Source organism: Sminthopsis crassicaudata, chromosome 3 (assembly GCF_048593235.1).
Source record: "Sminthopsis crassicaudata isolate SCR6 chromosome 3, ASM4859323v1, whole genome shotgun sequence".
Lineage (NCBI taxonomy): Eukaryota > Metazoa > Chordata > Mammalia > Dasyuromorphia > Dasyuridae > Sminthopsis > Sminthopsis crassicaudata.
In genome coordinates this window covers 611,643,912-611,663,597 of record NC_133619.1, presented here as the reverse complement: position 1 = coordinate 611,663,597, position 19,686 = coordinate 611,643,912, and positions in this window count along the sequence as shown.

Below are 19,686 nucleotides of genomic sequence, written 5' to 3'. Positions count from 1 at the left end.
GACAATGGAGGTCTTTAGGGTGGGCATGAGGCAGGCTCCAGGATGTGATGAGCAGTGGCAGAAAGAATTACATCAAGGAAATATAGGAGAAGGGAGGGGAAGAGGAAGACAGATGTCCTGTAGTATTACAAGGACAGCCCCTGTGCTCCACTGGTATTGAGAGAACTCCAGGAAGGCCCTCAACATATTGGGTAGGCTCCCTGTAGTGGATTTGTGGGAAGAAATGGATAAATGTGGAACAGCTAGGTGGCACAGTGGATAGAGTGTTGGCTCTGAAGTCAGGAAAATCTGAATTCAAATTTGGCCTCAGACACTCACAAGTTCTGCGATCCTGGGCTAGTCATTTCACCAAGTTTACCTCAGTTTTTTTTCATCTGTAAAATGAGCTGGACAAAAAAATATTAGAAAACCCCAAATGAGATAATGGAGAGTTGGATCCTCCTAACCCTGACACTATGTATTCTAAAGTCTCTTCCAGTTCTGACATTCTATGTTCTACTGTCTTTCTCAGCTCTGACCTCCTGTGTTCTAAGGACCCTCCCAACTCTGACATCCTGGGTTCTAAGGGCCCTCCCAGCTCTGACATCCTCTGTTCTAAGCAGCTCTGGCACTCCAGGCTTACACTATAGGGCTCTCACTTGAAGTCTTAGGTGTGTCATTACAACACTCACCCAACTCTCAGTACTCATGCTAAAAGCATGATGAGCTTGCTTACCCAGGCCCCTCAAGGCTTTAAGTCTTTGTTCCTAATTATACCCTACACACAGAAGTGAGTCATTCCAGCTTCCAAGAACTATAGCTAGAAACCATTGGCTACTCAGGACCTGCGTGGGCTTGGGCAAGTTTTCTAAGCCTCAGTCTGTAAGTGGATTAGTTAGATGATCTTCCAGTTCTAAATGTAAGATCCTACACAGGTTCTAGGAAGGGTACCACAAATGATAGCAGGTACGTTCAGGATTTAGACATTTAAAGTGGAGACTCCTACCACCAATAGCAAATTGAATTAAATAATATACTAATGGTGCAGTGGAAAGAGTACCGGGTTTGGAATTAGTAAGACTTATCTTCATGAGTTCAACATGACCTCAAAAGTTTAGTAGTTGTGTGACCCTGGGCAAATCACTTAATCCTATTTTGCCTCAATTTCCTCATCTGTAAAATGAACTGGAGAAAATAATTATTATTATCTTAGAGAGGAGGAAATTAAGGTTCAGATAAGACAGACATATCAGAAGTAGGATTCAAATTCAGATTTCTTCTCCTAAAAATTGAGCCCTTTTTCCAGTATACTGCCTCTAAATGTTGACCTGAACCTGGGATATTTCTCTGGTATAGATTATATCTGACAGATAAGCACTTGTTCTGAGAATTTGCATCCTGAGTCACCTGGGGAGGTTGAGAGGTGATTTACCCATCATCCTACAACCAAGATGATGTGTCAGAAGAGGGCCTTGACCCCACACTTCCCTGACCCTGAGAATGGTCTACATATGATTTCATTTTCCCACTAATATTTAAATAGTTCAGGTTTTAAGATTTTCTTGGAGGATTTATTTTAATTTTCCATTGATTTGTGTTTGCTGAGAAGGCTATTATGTTCATATAAGCATTTTAATTAAAAAAAGGTCATGTCCTCAAAGGGGAGCCCAATTCTTACAAATCACCAGCACTCTGAGCCTAGTCTTCTGGATGGGGACCAGAGGACAAGGTTATTATGTTCATTATAAAAGTTCATAACTTAAAAAAAAAAAAAAAAAGCTCCGTTAGGGAACTCAACTCTTATAAATTGCCTCTGAATGGAGACCAGAAGGAGCCTCTCTCATGACTTCAGTTAGAAGGTCAGATCTATAAAGGAACTTTTCTTGAGTGGAAGGTGAGCAAAGAAACCAAAGCCAAATAGCTCAGCGGCCTTTTGGACTAGAATTCCAGGACAAGCAGGTGGCCCTTAGTTCAAATATAGAAGAAAAATCTTTGCTGAAATTGCTCCAGAAGGGTACATTTGGCTCTTGTATGGCCTCTCCCCTAGCTGAGAACTGACCTACATCTCTGTCCCTAGTCCACACTGGTAATTGTCTACAGCAGGGTGCCCATTCTCTAGCCACTGTCCTCTCCTTGCTTAATGGACTGTTAATTGGTTTCCAGGGACTCAGTTGATCCAACTGTGATTTTCTTCCAGTGAATGAAGCTATCCACTGACTTCCTTAAGGGAAGAGATGCCCCTCATGAGCCACCCTGACCCAAAAGGTACATTCTGTCTACAAGATCCTCTTTGAATAAAGGGCTATTTAATCAATCCTATGTTTTAAACTATTATATAAATGTAAAAGATTTCTTTAAAATTTTTTAATAATAGCTTTTTATTTTTGAAATACATGCAAAGATAGTTTTCATCATTCACCCTTGCAAAACCTGTTCAAAATTTTTCTCTCTCCCTCCCCACTTTCCTCCTCCCCTAGACAGCAAGTGATCCAATATAGGTTAAACATGTGCAACTCTTCTAACATATTTCCGCATTTATCACAGTGAACAAGAAAAATCAGATCAAAAGCAGGAAAAAATGAGAAAGAAAAAAAGCCAGCAAACAACAACAAAAAAAAAGGTGAAAAAACTATGTTGTGATCCAGATTTCTCTTTCTAAATGCAGATGGCTCTCTCCAGCACAAGTCTATCGGAATTGTCCCAAATCACCTCATTATTGAAAAAAGTCACCTCCATCACATAATTTTGTTGTTGCTGTGTACAATGTTCTCTTAGTTCTACTTATGAAGTATTTCTATTATTACTTAGCTCTCTTTAATGCTATTTACTGGGATATTGATAAAAAATAATTTATAACATTGAACACTGAATTTAGGGGGTCACAGGACTTAAGATCAAATTCTGGTTTTGCCACTTACTATCTTTGGGGCATCAGGCAAATCATTTAACATCTCTCTGCCTCAGTTTCCTCATTTGTAAAATAAGAGAATTGGATGAAATGATCTCTAAGGCTGTTAGGCAGGCAACTAGGTAGCAAAGTGGATAGAGTTCTGGGACTCTATCTGGGAGTAGAATCAGAAAGACCTGAATTCAAATCCAGCCTCAGACACTTAGTAGTTTTATGACCTTGGAGAAAGCACTTCACTCTTGTCTCAGTTTCCTTGCTATAAATTTGGATAATAATAGCATATAATTCCCAGGTTAAAAGTATCAAATACTATGTGTAAAATACTGAGTGAACCTTAAACATTGCATACATGCTAGCTATTGTTATCATATTCATGACCTTGAATTTGTCACAGCAGCATAGATTTAGAGGTTTAGTAGGGAGCTTAGAGTTCATCTAATGAGGATAATAATAGCATCTCCCTCCCAGGGCTATAGTGAGAATAAAATGAAATGATAATTATAAAACAATTTGTAATAATAAGTGCTATATAAATGTTATTATTGTCATTAGCTAGGTGGTTCAGAAGGATAATCTGAGTTCAAATGCAACCTTAGACACTTTTTAACTGTGTGACCCTAGCTGTATGTGCCATTGCTTTAAATCACATCATCTGGACTGGGAGGGGAGGAGACTTAGACAAGGAATTACTGCCTTTATTGAATTTAACTCAAACCTATACTCTAGAAAGAAAAAAAAAAAAAAGAAAGAAAGAAAGAAAGAAAGAAAGAAAGAAAGAAAGAAAGAAAGAAAGAAAGAAAGAAAGAAAGAAAGAAAAAATTTAAAGTTAAAAAAAAGATGCCTAGAAATGAATACAATACACCTCATAGGACTAACAATGAAAAAATGCTGGCTCAAGAGTGACAGGACTTGGTTTCGAATGCCATCCCTAATGCTTATTGTTTGTGTGAGCCTGGACCATTGCTTCACCTCTCTGGGCCTTCTCTAAAATGAAGGGGTTGGAATTGATTTCCTCCAAGATTCCCTCTGGTTTTATCTTGGATTCTATAATTCCATCACCTGCTTCTTGGAATTTAGATGAAACAAGATCATTTCCAGTTTTCACTTGGAAAGAGGACTAAAAAAAAGAAGTGGGAAAGTCCCTTACACTGGGGATGACATCTTTGGAGCAGCCCTCTCTGGCCCAGGCACAGTGGCAATGTGGAAAGCTATAAAAAGTCTTCTATTGTTTTTTTTTTTTTCTGATTTCCATGAAGATCTTTTCTTTTTATTTATTTTTAAGAAAGAATTACAATGGTGTTACTTAAATTACAAATTTAGACTCTCCATCATTGTCGTCTGGACTTTTCCTACTCATCTTCTCTTAAATAAAACCTAAAATAAAGAAGGGAAGGGAAGAATATGATAATAAATGGAAATAATGTACAAAGTATGAGAAATTTTAGGAGAAGAAAGTACACAGGAATCCAATTATTTATTAATAACATTCATGTTCATCCCTTTCATAATCTAGAAAATGCACTCTTCCATATCATGCCTACAGTTTAATATGTTTAGGGCCTCTCCCACTGGGAAAGAATAGAGTTGAGGGCTACCCTGTTCTTAATCTGCTCAATGGGCTGGTTTTGAAATCTCAAAAAAACAGAGACAATTTAGGCTCCTGGCATCTTTTGCATAAAGTTTCCCCTAATTCCCTCTTTTCTCCACACCCATCTCCTTCATCACCTTGTGTCCATTTTATTTTTATTTCTATATGTATATATAGAATATTTCTATAGAATATATCTATATAGAATATTTATTTTTATTTCTATATATATAGAGAGAATATTTCTACATATATATGTGTATATATATATATTATATATATGTATATATATATATATACATACATACATATATATATATATATATATATATATATATATATATATATATATATATATATGTGCTGCCACCTCTAGCTGGACTGTAAACTCCTTGAGGGAAGGACTGTTTCATTGCCATCTTTGTATCTTTGGCACTTAGCACTATGCCTGGCACATAGTGAAAGTTTAGAAAAAAAGTTGTTGATGAACAGGGATAATTCAAAACTAAAAGTCAACCCTGGTTTACTTAAGATCAAGGTCAAGGCTTAGTCCAGGCTTGATATCAGGGCATTTGGATCATAAAGTCCCAGCATGAGTCTCCATTTGAGCTTCAAAGCTTTAAAACTCCCCTAAAGCCTCAGCTCCTCAAAGAAAAAATAGAAATGGTTCATGGTCCTAGCATCTCCTCCCACAAGCACTTAGAGCCTGTGGATGTAAGGAGGCTTCAGTCCATGATAAAAGGAGCTCATCCACTCTCAGGCAGTCAAAGAAAGACAAAAAAGAAAATGTGAAAGGCTGCCATGAGGTTTCTGGTTATTCACTGAGCCAAGAGCCTTTACCTTTCACTCCCCAGCCCCACCATACATAATTTTCAACAATGTTCCTTTTCTTTTATCCTGTTGTGGGCTTTGTATTGTTTTCTTGGGGATCTGGGGGTGGAAAGCGCCCTTAGTCTATGGGTATTGCTTTCTCCCATTTCTTTTGAAACTGGCATTGAATAATAGGGAGTGCCAATTTCTTTCACACCCCAGGTGGATTTAAATCCCTGTCTTTGTATGTCCTGTCTTTTTGCAGCAGTAAATTATAACACAAAAGCTGAAGTTCTTCAGTACTGAGCCCTTGCTTGGGAAAGGGCTGAGCAGCTCCTATACCTGCAGATAAATGAAGGGAAAATGTGACAGGACAAAAAAGTCTGCTATAGGAAAATCTGAATTTGGGATCAAAGATCTGGATCTAGATCCTGACATTGCTACTTAATAATTGTGCTCCTGTAGGAAAGACACTTCTCTAATTGGGCTTCATTTCCCCCTAATTGGCTTTACATTTCTCCATGTAAAATGCAGAGATAGATAGAAGTGGTCCCTCCCAGATATAAATCCTATGATCCGAGGTTCTTATAGATACATTAGCAGAAAGAGTGTGGGACTTAGAATAAGAGATACTTAGTCTGAATCCTAACTCTGGCATTTATTAGTTGCCTGATCCTGGGTGTATCACTCTGAGACTCAGTTTACCCATCTGTACAACAAGGATAAGAAATAGCACATTCCTCACAAGGTGTTTTTGTGAGGAACAAATGAGATAACATTTGTAAACCTTAAGCATTTTATAAATGTTAGCTATGCCCCCTTAAAGTTGTCTAGTAAAGCTCAAATGAGATAATGCAAACTTCCAAACTATGATTCTAGTTTTGTCTTCCTGATGTAAGCTATTTTTGTTAGTGGTTTTCAAACCTTTGTCCTCAGTATCTTTATATTATTAAAAACTATTGAGGATCTGTTCAAAGGGTTTTAGTTTATGTGGGTTAATTATTTATAGATATTTACCATATTAGAAATAAAAACTAATTTTGAATTCATAGACGCTGAAAGTATTTCAGAGACCCCCAGGATTCTCTGGACTGTACTTTGAGAACCACTGATCTATGGGACTTTAGGGCTTGGGATCTCTTGGCCTCTTGGACCCCCTTCAGTTCTCAATCTAGGATTCATGAAATCCCAACCTTTGTAAGCCTCCATTTCTTCATCAGTTAAATAAGGTTGGATTAGATGATATTCGAAGGCCCTTCCAGCTGGAAATAGAGAATTCTACAATCCTAAATTCTTCTCTTCAGTTTTCAACCCAGAGATTTGCTCCAAACTCTGCCTTAGCAGGTGATAGAAATAACTACCAATGGCAAGGAGAAGTTTCCCAAACACCATCCCTCTCTCTGGTCAGGATAGCAACAAAAATAATGGCTCTTTGGCCACTAGATGGCATTGCATCTCCAACTGCAGCCTGGCCAAGGACAGAGTGACGGATACTTGGGGGTGTCCTGTTTTCTCTACTTGGTTGGGCACAGCCCAGGAGACTATCCTGACCCTCTCAGGTGCAATCAGACTGAATTAAGAGAGAGTGGAGGTTGAGGCTTGAATCTTTTTAAAAAATTAATCTGCTTTTCAAACAGCAGAATTTAAGTTAAAGGATGATCATGAAAGTTGTCAGCATTGGCAAATCTGAGGCTCTGTGAACCCCACAGTTCAGCCATATTATGGGAATTTTGCTGCAAGGTCTATGCTGGCAGCTATTTGAGGGGGGGATTTCTCTTGTCCATCTGTGACTCTTTGCCAGAGATTATATCTTGACCTCTGTCCCCTTTGTCTACTTTTTTTTTAGAACCAATCCCATTGATAACCACTTCCATTTGGATAGTGTTAAGTCATTGTTTAACTCACAGAGGTATAACTCTAGGACCTTAGAGGCCATTTTGTTGAATCCCCTTATTTGTAGATGAAAAAACAGAAGCTGAATAACTTGCCCACAGTCACATAGCTAGTTAAGTGTATGAAGCTGAATTTGAACTCCTGACTCCATCAATCTAGTGACTAAAAAATGGTAATAGTGAGAAGCTTGGGAGTAGAGAATGCAATGGCCATTAGAGGTTATCTAGTCTCACTTCATTTCTCACTGGGTCCCAGAGGAGGCCCAAGGTCAGAAGGAAGAACCAAGGAGATTTGTGTCGGGACACTTAAAGATAATGTGATCCTTGGAGGAAATCAACTGATGAGCCTCAGTTTCCTCACTGATAAATTAGTTGTTATTAATACCATACCAGAGAAAGAACTGATGGTGTCAATGAGTTGAAGCATATTTTGTTTTTTACTTTATTTTTTGAATGGTTTGTTGTTCTATGTTTTCTTTAACAACATGACTATTATGGAAATGATTTGCATGACTACACATGTGCAACCTGTATTGGATTGCTTTGCATTCTCAATGGGGAAGGGGGAAGGGAGAGAATCTGGAACTCAAAGTTTTAAAAATGAATGCTAAAATTGTTTTCACATGTAACTAGGGAAAAAGAAAATACTAAATAAATAAATAAATGAACAAAAAGAAAGCAGCAAACATTACACAAAAGAAAAAAGAAAATCCTAAAAGAGGGTCATGAAGACCTGAACTGAAAAATGACTGGACAGCAACAACAAAATTAAATAACACCTATTAAATTGCTCTTTTTGTCTCAAGTTGTCTTGAAACTTTAAGAATCTAGACAATGCTTTGCAAATTTTAAGGAACTATAGCTGTGTCAGCTGTTATTAAATGCCAGCTAGGACTTAAATACAAGTCCTCTGACTTTAGCTCCAGTGTTCTTTCCAGGAAACTAGGCAATTGCTTATATTTTCATGACATTTTAAAGTTTACAAAGTGACTTCCTCATAATAGGTTTGTGAGCTAGATAGTAGAAGGATCATTCATTTTACAGATAAGGAAATTGAGGCTCAAATTTCACAAACATTTATTAAGTGTCCACTATGTGCCAGACACTAAAGAGACAAAGATGAAAATGAGGTTGTTCCTTCTTGGAATTCTCCTTGAGGGAATTTCCATTCTTCTGGAGAGAAACAACATGTGCACATATGAGTAAATGCAAAACATAAAAATGAAATAAATACTGAATATTTTAGCAGTTAAGTAAGTACACCAACAGTTCCAGGAAACCAGAGGAGGAGACACTGCAGCCTTGAAGTAAGTTAGATAGTATTCCAAAGTGGGTAGCTAGGTGGTGCAGTGAATAGAGTGGAGAAATCTGGTGACCTGAGTCCTAATCTGACCTCAGACTAGTTGTGTGACCCTGGAGAAGTCACTTAACCCTGTTAATCTCAGTTTGCTCATTGGTAAAATGATCTGGAGAAGGAAATGACAAACCACTCTAGTATCTTTGCTAAAAAGACCCCCAAGTGGGGTCATGACTGACTAAAATGTTTCAACAATAATAAATCCCAAGAGACAGAGAAGGAAAGAGCACATTTCAGGCATGAAATACAGTCTGTTGAAAAGTATGAAAGTAGGAGATGCAATGTTATGTGTGGGGAATAGCAAGTAGCCTACCTTGGCTAGATACCAAGGGCATAGGCAAAAATCTCCAGTCTTATTGAAACCTGAAAAGATAATAGAGACCATCAAAACTACTGACCCATCTGCCTATTTTTTCATCCATGTATGATTTTTATGATTATATTTTATATAAGTGTCAAGGTTATCCCTGATGAGTATGTTAGCAAGGAGAGGCAGGCTGAGGAAGGAAAGATGCCAGTTTAGACCACATCTTTCCACAACATAATTGTGGCCAATAAGAGATTACAATGGGTTCCTGTTTGTGGATAATTTTTAAAAAAAATTATTGATTCAGGAGAACAAAATGACTGCTCTAAAGATATCCTCTAACTGGATGTTGCCTGTGTTTATGTCAAAAATTATACTCATGCTTGACCAGAGTTGTGCTGATAAATGTTTATGATTCTCTGAGGGAAAAAATATATATTCATGGTACATTTTTTAATTTAATCTGCATTTAAAAAATTTCTCCCATTGTTTTCTTAAATCTAGTCCATGAACAAAGTAATAAAACAAGCCCCAATTTAGATAGCTGTTTTCTGAGATTTAAATACTTACACTGATGATTTAACAAGTAATTCATCAATAGACATCTATTAAGCATATACTATGTGCCATTCCCTGTGCTAAAATCTAAGGATATAAAAAGAAGCAGTCTTTGCTCTCAAGAGGTTCATAATCTAATGGAGGATACACCATCCAAGCAAATATATACAAAGCAAACAAATACAGGACAAAAAGGAAATAATTAACAGAGGGGAGGAATTGATTATTAGGACAGATTGGGGAAGGCTTCCTGTAGAAGGTGGTATTTCAGGTGGAACTTAAAGGAAGTCAGGGATGTCAGTAGTCAAAATGAAGGGAGGGGAAATGTTCCTCTGAGATATGGGGAACAGCCAGAGAGAATACCCAGAGCCAGAGATAGAGTATCTTGTTGGTGAAGCAGCTAGGAAGTCATGGGCACAGGAGCAAAGAAAATGGCATTCCTAAGCAATTTGATTCTAGCACACTCCTGCTCCTAACTATCCACTCAAGGAAAAGTGGATTAAGAAGATCCATTGTTCAGACTATATTAACTCAGTTAGTCAACAAGCTGTTATCAAGTATCTACAATGTGTCAGGCACTGTACAAAGTCCAGAAGATACAAAATAAAAAGCAAAAAGTTCCCTGTATCCTCGCCTCATCTTAAATAGTTAGAATTCTTACTTTGTTTCAAAGCTTGGTTTGGATTCTACCTCTTCCTAAATGAGGCCTTTGGTGATTTCCCTATCAGCAAATTCTCTGCATCCTCCCTCCCTCCCTCACCTCCCCAATTACATAATGTTTATTTTGTATTTACTTTATAAATACACACAAACAGCAGGTATAGGGAATAGAAAACTTGTTTTAAGACCTCAGCTCAAGTCTTGTATCTGACCCATGTGATTCTTGGTAAGTTACTTAACATCTCAGTGTTAAAGGAAATGTTCTAAGACTGGAAGTCAGGGAAACAAACATGAATTAAGCACTATTTATTTGTTGGTCACAGCACTAAGTGCTGAAGATACAAAAAAAAAGCAAAAATAAAATCAATCCCTGCTCTCAAGAAGTGAATATTGTAAGCTTCAAAGAAGGTTGCTAACCAGGATTATGATAAATTTTTTCATCTTCATAATTCCAAATCTAGTTGCCATCACTGTTTCTTATATCCTCACTCTGCATGTACATGTACACATTGTCTCCCTTGATAGAAGGTAAGTTTCTTGAGGGCAGAAACCATTTTATTTTCTCTTTAGATCCCCCAGTGCCTAGCACAGTGTCTGGCATAGGAAACTTATTGATTGATTGACTGAATAACTGTTTGCATCCCAGGGTTATTATTAGGATTAAATGAGGTAATCCATATAAAGTATTTTACAAACCATAGAATGTTCTATCAATGTTGGAAATTCACATTTGTATATAATATATTGTTAAATAGGAAGAAACACAGAGCAGACATCAATAACCCCAGCATATTACTAACTACAATTTGAGTATACAAGGCAGCAGGAAAGACATCTTTAAAGAAAGTAGAACTAAAAGTGTGTATTCTGTGTGGAAAGCAAAAGAAAACTGATGGAAAACACAGATAGGAAATGTGCATGTTATGCAAGTACCAACAAATGAATTAGAGAAAGGCTCCTGGCTAATAGGATGGATTTCTGGTGAAAGGTTTATAGAATCAGGTAAAGTTACTTTATATAGAGTAGTAGACATGGAGTTAGGAAGATTTGAATTTGAACCCTGCCTGTGAAATTAAATAACAGTGCAATCTTAGGTAAGTCACTTAAACTGTCTGAACCTCTGTTTCCTCATCTATAAAAAAAGGAATACTAACAAGCACCCACCTCACAGGATTGTTTGATATTCAAATGAAATAATGTAAACAAAATACTTTGCAAATCTAAAAGGACATACAAATAATTTTGTGACTGAGCAAATGACTTAATTTGCTTGAGACTCAATTTCCTTCATTTGAAAAATGGGACTAATAATACTATCTACCATCCAGGGTTGCTGTGAGGATCAAATGAAATAATTATATAATTGCATTGAAAAACCTTAAAAATCTAAAATAAAGAACCATAAATGGTGATTAGGGATAGGGGCTAGAATTGAGATTTCAGTGGTATATATAACCCCCAGGTGAGGAAATTCCCTTTAGTAAGGCAGAACAACACCTTTTCTCAGCTTAGAGTTTCAGCCTGCCTAGAGTATAGAGTATCAGAGGCAGAGCTTGAATTTGGATCTTCCTGGCTTCAAATGAGCTTGCTTAGTATTTCCAATAGCAAGATAGCAGACTAAAGGAAAAACCTTCTGAAGTGCTCCCAAATTCCCCTCCAAACAACTAGAAAACTTCCTCAGAATTGTTCTAAGAGCCCAGAAGCAAGTTACCAGTCTAGCAGGAAAGATCCATCTCACTGGGGTTGGGAAAGGATGAGGTCCAAGAGCAGCAGCAGTAGCAGCAATCAGCCTCACAGCAGAACAATCCACCTGAGGGCTTTGCCTTCCTGCAAACTTTCTCCAAGGCCAGTGAGCTATCTGCAAAACACATCAAAGCCCCACCCCAGTGACCTTATCCTCAGCATAAACCACCTGTCAGTCTTTGACCCTATTGCTGATCAATAATGAAACTTTACCCCTAGGATCTACCAGCAGAGGCCTTGTTTCCATAGCAGTAAAGCAGTAGGGTCCCACCTTTCAGGCAGATCAGTAGCTAAACCCTAAATCCAGGGGAGGCCAACAGAAAAGCCAGAAGGGAAATATACCCATGGGATAAACCAATCATCTAATCCTGAAGCCCAGAGAAATCCAGCAGTAAAACCTGAATCTTCAGCATGAAAAGTTTGGGACAGTGCAGGACCAGACTCCTACTCTCATATTAAAATACCAAGTCACAAAAAGGTAGAAAAAACGGACAAAAAATAAACAAACAAAAAAGAGCTTGACTATACAAAGTTACTATGGTGATAAGGAGAATCAAGGCATGAATTTAGAAGAGGACAATAGTGTCAGAATGACTACATATGAAGTGTCAAAGAAAAAAATAATTTAGTCTGAGGACCAAGAATTCCTGGAAGAGGTTTAAAAGGATTTTAAAAAAAAGCAAATTAGTCATGTAGAAAAAATAGAAAAGAAATGAGATTAAGCAAGAGAATCATGAAAAAAGTCAATAGTATGGGAAAGATACAAAAATTTACTGAGGAAAATAACTCCCTAAAAATAGAATTGACCACAGGGAAAAGGAAGTACAAAATTCACTGAAGAAAATATTTCCTTAAAAATTAGAACTGAGAGGAAGCTAAGAGGCATAGTAGATAGAGCACTAGCCCTGAATTCAGGAAAACCTGAGTTCAAATCTGGTCTCAGACACTTAACACTTCCTAGCTGTGTGACCCTGGGCAAATCACTTAACCTCAATTGCCTTAGCAAAAAACAAAAACAAAACAAAACAAAACAAAAAAACCACAACAACAACAAACCAAAAAAACTGAATAAGGGGAAACTAATGACTCTATGAGGCATCAGGAAAAAACAAAATTTTTAAAATAAAAAATAGAAGAAAATGTGGAATTTCTCATTATATAAACAACTAATTTAGAAAACGGATGCAAGAGAGATAATATAAGAACTATTAGACTACCTGAAGGCCATGATAAAAAAAAAGTCTGGACAACATCTTTCAAGAAATCATCATTGAAAACTGCTCTGATATATATTAGAGGGCAAAACAGAAATTGAAAGAATCCAACAATCATTACCTGAAAGAGATCACCAAATGAAAACTCCCAGCAACATCATAGACAAATTTTAGAGCCCATGTGTAAGGGCCCTTTAAATGGGCGGACACGGTGCATCGGGAGATTGAGGCCCAGAAGTAATTTCTGTGGATATTAGGACTTCCTTGTAGGTGGGATCTTGGCCACGATGAGATAGCTTAGTATTGGGTGACTCTCTCGCTGATTGGCTGTGTGTGTGACCTCACAGGCCCTATATAAGCCCACTGCAGGCAGCAGTCGCTCTCTTTAACCTGGCACTCTTCACCCTGGCTTCCTAGCCTGGGTGGCCAAGCCGAGATGGATAGCCAAAAGAAGTAAGGATTTTGGTAGTGAACACGTGGGTCTTCTGACCAGGTGTTCACTCAGGAACCAGCAAGTCAGGGCATCAATCAGGGCATTATGTGAGTAGGTATAATAAAGGCTTTTAAGATTACACGTGGCTGTTCTTGAGCGTGCTACTGGTTATTAAACTATAGATTCAAGAGATCATGGCCAGAGACCTTTGAAGGCCCCAGAGGAGGCAAACCGGGTAGAGTTCACACTGCAAAGGACAGTGGTCAAAGGTACTCTGTTGGGCCTATGGCAGACTAGTAATTGTAACTGCCAGGAGGGCACACTACACTCATGGATCAAGGAGACTGTAGTTCAAGAAGACAAAAAGAAACAATTAAAATATTGTGTAGCTACAGTCACAATTACAGGATTTGGCAGCTTCTATACTCAAGTACTTAGAGGGCTGGGAATATGATATACTAGTAGGCAAAGGAATTAGGATTACAACCAAGAATCATCTACCCAGATAATTTAATATAATCTTTCAGGGGAAAATTATATTTAATGAAATAAAGGATTTTCAAGCATTCTAGTTAAAAGACCAGAGCTGAATTTAAAAAAAATTGACTTCCAAATATAAGACTCAACAAAATGTAAAAAAAAAAAAAAAAAAAAAAAAAAGAATCAATAAAGAGAAACCATAATAAATTCAATAAGGTTAAACTGTTTGTATTTGTATAGGGCAATATAATTAAATAACTTTATTACTATAAGACCAATTTGAAGGAATAAATGTAGACACAGACTATAGACATAAGGTAACTTTGATGGGGTGATACCACCAAAAACAAAAAAAAAAAAAAAAAAAGAAAGAAAGAAAGAAAAAGAAAATTGAACTGGAAGAAGGTAAATTATTTCATAAAAATGCATTAAAATACTATAATAATAGAGGGGAAGATGTGGTGGGCACAGGTTAAACTTTATGCTCATCAAAATTAGCTCAAAGAGGGAATAACATGCATACTCAGTTGGATATAGAAATTTATCCTGTCTTACAAGGAAGTAATAAAAAGAGGAAGTAAAACATCTGTGAGAAGGGAAGGGTGGGAGATAAGAGAAAGAAGGAGAATAAACAAACAAAAACTAGCATGGAGGGAAGTACATAGTTAACATAATTATAAAAGTGAATGGGATAAATTCACCCATAAAATGAAAGTGGATAGCAGAATGGATTAAAAATTAGGATCTTACAATATATTGTTTATAAGAAACACATTTGAAATGCAGAGAGACACACAGGATAAAGGAGATGAAGTAGAATTTATTACACTTCAGCTGAAGTAAAGGAAGTGGGGATAGCAATCATGATCTCAAAGAAAAGGCAGAAATAGATTCATTAAAACAGATAAAGGAGGAAATTATATCTGCTGAAAGGTACTACAGGTATGATGATATGAAGTCATATCAGTAATAAACATGTGCACCAAGTGGTACAACATTTAAATTTTTGAAGTAAAGTTAAATTGAGTTAAATGTTAAATAAAAAGTTAAATAAAGTTAAATGAGAGGAAACAGATAATAAATAAAACTAGAGTAGTAGGGGATTTCAACTTTCTCCTCCTAAAACTAGATAAATCTAACTAAAAAATAAAAAAGAAGGAAGGAAGGAAATGAATAGAATTTCAGATATAATAGACCACTGGAGAAAGCTGAATGAGAAAAAAAAAATAGACCTTTTCTCGGCAGTACATGGCATTAAAAAAAAAAAAAAACTAACATGTACTAGGACATAAAATCCTCACAACCAAATACAGAAAAGCAGAAATAGTAAATCCATCCTTTTTATCTCATTATACAATAAAAATTACACTCAATAATGGACAATGGAAAGAGAGATTTTAAAAAATTAATTGGAAATTGAATAACCCAATCCTAAAAGAATGAGTCAAAGAAAAAATCACAGAAAGCAATTAGCAATTTCATCAAAGAAAATGACAACAATGAGACAACATGCCAAAATTTATGGGATGCAGACAAAATGGTACTTAGGGGAAATTTTATATTTCTAATTGATTGCATCAATAAAATAGAAAAAAGACAGGTCAATGAATTGGGCATGCAATAACAAAAAAACCCTAGAAAAATAACAAATTAAAAATACCCAATTAAACACCAGTTTGGAAATCCTGGAAACAAAGGAGATATTAACAAAATTGAAAATAAGCAAACCATCCAAACTAGAAGCTGGATTTGTGAAAATGCCAATAGATAACCCCCATAGTTAATTGGATTTTTAAAAAGGAAAGATGAACAAATTACTACTATCAAAAATAAAAGGAGGGAACTCATCACCAATGAAGAGGAAATCAAACCAATTTTAGGAGCCATTTTGCTCAATTATGCATCAATAAATTTGACAATCTAAATGAAATGGATGAAAATCTACAAAAAATATAAATTACACAGATTAACAGAAGAAATAAAATAGTTAACCCAATCTTAGAAAAAGAAAGAAATCAATAAGCCATCAATGAATTTGCTAAAAAAATTCTCAGAGTCTGATAGATCCACAAGCAAATTCTATGAAACATTTAAAGAACAGTTAATCCTAGTACTGTATAAGCTATTTGGAAAAATAAGTGAAATCCTAGCAAATTATTTTCATGACACAAATATGTTGCTGATACCCAAATCAGAAAAAATATAAAACAGAGAAAAAAATTATAGATCAATTTCCCCAATGAATATTCATGAAAAATTTCAAATAAGATACTAGCAAAAAAAATTATAATAATTTCACATTATTACCAGATGGAATTTATATCAGGAATTCAGAACTGGCTCAATATTAGGAACTGTAGTCACATTATTAATTTTATCAATAACAAAACCAACAGAAATCATATGATTATCTAAATTATCTCAATCAAATAGATTCAGAAGAAGCCTTTGACAAAATACAGCCCACATGCATTTTAAAAGCAATAGAGAACATAGGAATAAATAAAGCTTACAACCACCAGCAATCGTTATCTATAATGGGGATAAACTAGAAGCTTTCTCAATATAATCAGGGGTGAAGCAAGGATGCATATTGTCAATTCTATTATTTAATATTGTACTGGAAATTTTAGTTATAGCAATAAGAGAAGGAAAAACATTAAAGGAATTTGAATAGACAATGAGGAAACAAAACTATCATCCTTTCCACGTGATATGATGTTGTACTTAGAAAATCCTAGATAATCTACTAAAAAACTGCTTGAAATTATTAATAACTTTAGCAAAGTTGTTACAGAATACAGAATAAACTCATAAATTATCAGCATTTCTTCATATTACCAACCAAGTCTAGCAAGAGATAGAAAGATAACTTCCACTTAAAGTAATTGTAAACAATATAAACTACTTGGGAGTTTACCAGTCAAGACAAACCCAGTAACTATATGAACACAACTATAAAACACTTTTCACACAAATAAAGTCAGATCTAAATAATTGGAAAAATATTAAATGCTCATGGGTAAGCCAAGACAATATAATAAAAATGACAATTATACCTAAATTAATCTGACATAGTGACATATTGAAACAAGTATAAAAATTATCTTATAGAGATAGAAAAATAATATAATTCATCTGGAAGAGCAAAAGCTCAAGGATATCAAGGGAATCAAAGGGAAAAAATGTGAAAGAAGGTGGTCTAGCCATACCAGATTTCAAACTGTATTATAAAAAAATAATTATCAAAACAATCTGGTACTGGCTAAGAAACAGAATGGTGGATCAGTAGAATAGATTAGATACAAACTACATTACAGTAAAAGATCATAGTAATCTAGTATAGGATAAAATAAAATATCCAAGCTTTTGGAACAACAACTCATTATTTAATAAAAACATTTAGGGAAACTGGAAAACAGTATGGGAAAAACTAGAAAATCAACTGAAAAGCTGTTTGAAATTATTATTATATTATGTTGGTTTATAAATCAACATTTCACACTCTATACAAGATAAAGTCAAAATGAGTATATGACTTACATATTAAAAGGTGATACCATAAACAAATTAAGACAGCATGGAATAGTTTATCTGTCAGATTTATGCATAAGGGAATAGAACCAAGGATGACATAGAAAGCATTAAAAATGGAAAATGAAGTTCAAATCTGGTCTCAGACACTTAACACTTCTTGGCTGTGTGACCCTGGGCAGGTCACTTAGCTCCAATTGCCTCAGGGAAAAAAAAAAAGGGAAAATGGTTAATTTTGATTATATAAAATTATATTGAAAAAAAGGTTTTTGCACAAACAAAACCAATATAACCAAAGTCATAAGGAAAGCAGAAAATTGGAGGGAAGTTTTTGAAACAAATATCTCTGATAAAGAGAGAACTAAGTCAAATTTATAAAAATTCAAGTCATTTCCCAACTGATAGTCAAAGAATATGAACAGGCATTTTTCAGATGAAATCAAAGTTTAAAAAAAATGTTCTAAATCACTATTGATCAAATTATAAAAACTCTGTGGTATCACCTCATGCCTATCAGAGTGGTTAATATAACAAAAAAGGAAAATGTTAGATGTTGAGGGGAATGCGGGAAAAGTGTGACACTAATGTACTGTAGGTGGAATTGTGAACTGATCCAACCATTCAAAAGAGCAAGTGGGACCTTTGCCCAAAGGGCTATAAAATTGTGCATACCCTTTGATTGAGTGATACTACTGCTAGGTCTACATCCCAAAGATATCCAAGAAAAAAAGAAAAGAAAAAGGGGAAAGGACCTATTTGTACAAAAATCTTTATGGCATCTCTTCTTGTGATAGCTAAGAATTGGAAAGTAAGGGGCTGTCTCTCATCTGGTAAATGGCCAAACAAGCTGTGGTAAATAACTGTAACAGAATATTATTATGTTAGGGGAAATGACAAGCAAGGTGAAGTTAGAAAACCAGGAAAGATTTACATGAACTGATGCAGAATGACATGAAGAGAACCAGGAGAACATTGTATATAGTAAAAGCAACATTGTTTGATGAAGAACTGCTGAATGACTTAGCTATTTTCAGCAATATGATAATCCCAAAATAATCCCAAAGGATACTCTAATATTGAAGCATATTATCTCCCTCCAAAGAAAGAAGTGATATTAATTGAATACAGACAGAATCATGCTATTTTTCACTTTCTCTCTTTCATTTTTTGTACTAGAAGTACAAAATGACTAATATGAAAATGTTTTACATAATTATACATGCACAATCTATATTTGCTTATCATCTTAGGAAGGAGAAAGTGAAGAGAGGGAATTTAAAACTGAAAACAAAAGGCTTCTGCCTAGAACATAGAACAGCCACATAGCATGGGAAAATATAGATATGTTGGGATCCTATATTGTTGGAGCATGTTTAATCTCCATGGATTTAGTCTTCACGACTTTTAAGTAAATAGTACAAGTAAATGTTAAATACAATTTATAATCCTAAAATAGAAGAAGGGAGGGAGAGACAGACATAGAGGGAGACACACATACACACAGATTGAGAGAGAACTTGAGAAAGAGATTGAGAGAGATATTGAAAGAGATTGAGAGGAAAAGAGAGATTGAGAGGGGGGCTGAAAGACAGAAAGAGGGTAGGGAGGGAGAGAGAGAGAGAGAGAGAGAGAGAGAGAGAGAGAGAGAGAGAGAGAGAGAGAGAGAGAGAGAGAGAGAGAACCTAGTTCACAATGAGTAGGGGTAATTAGAAATTCTTCTACAATCCGGTTATTCAACTCACTCTTGTTTACCCAGTAAGGAGTGACATCAAGGCCTTGGTCAAACATTTCTTTCAGAGTCATTGATTGCAGCATCTCCTCCTACACCCAATCATGCCCTTCACCAGCCTGTTGGAGCAGAGAAGAAAATAAATCTTTCCCTTCCTCCAAGCAATGCAACCTTTTCACCCACCCACAAATCAGGCTGGCCCTGGATGTTACATCTTCCCAGGAAAGCAGCAGGAGCAGATCAATTAACACATAGCATAAAAGGGATCAGAGAGTCACTTTGAGACCAACTGTATTTCTTGCTACAGAGAGATGATTTAGAAATTACTTTCTAGCAGGATATTTTATCTTTAACTCTTTCAAGAACAGGTGAGAATTGGAATGATGCTTAATTAAGCCAAATCTGACAAAATAAATTCCTTTTGTATCCCTTCTTAGAGCAGCCCTCCAGAGTCTAGTAATAAGATAGGTGAGTGGTGAAAATGTTAATTTTAT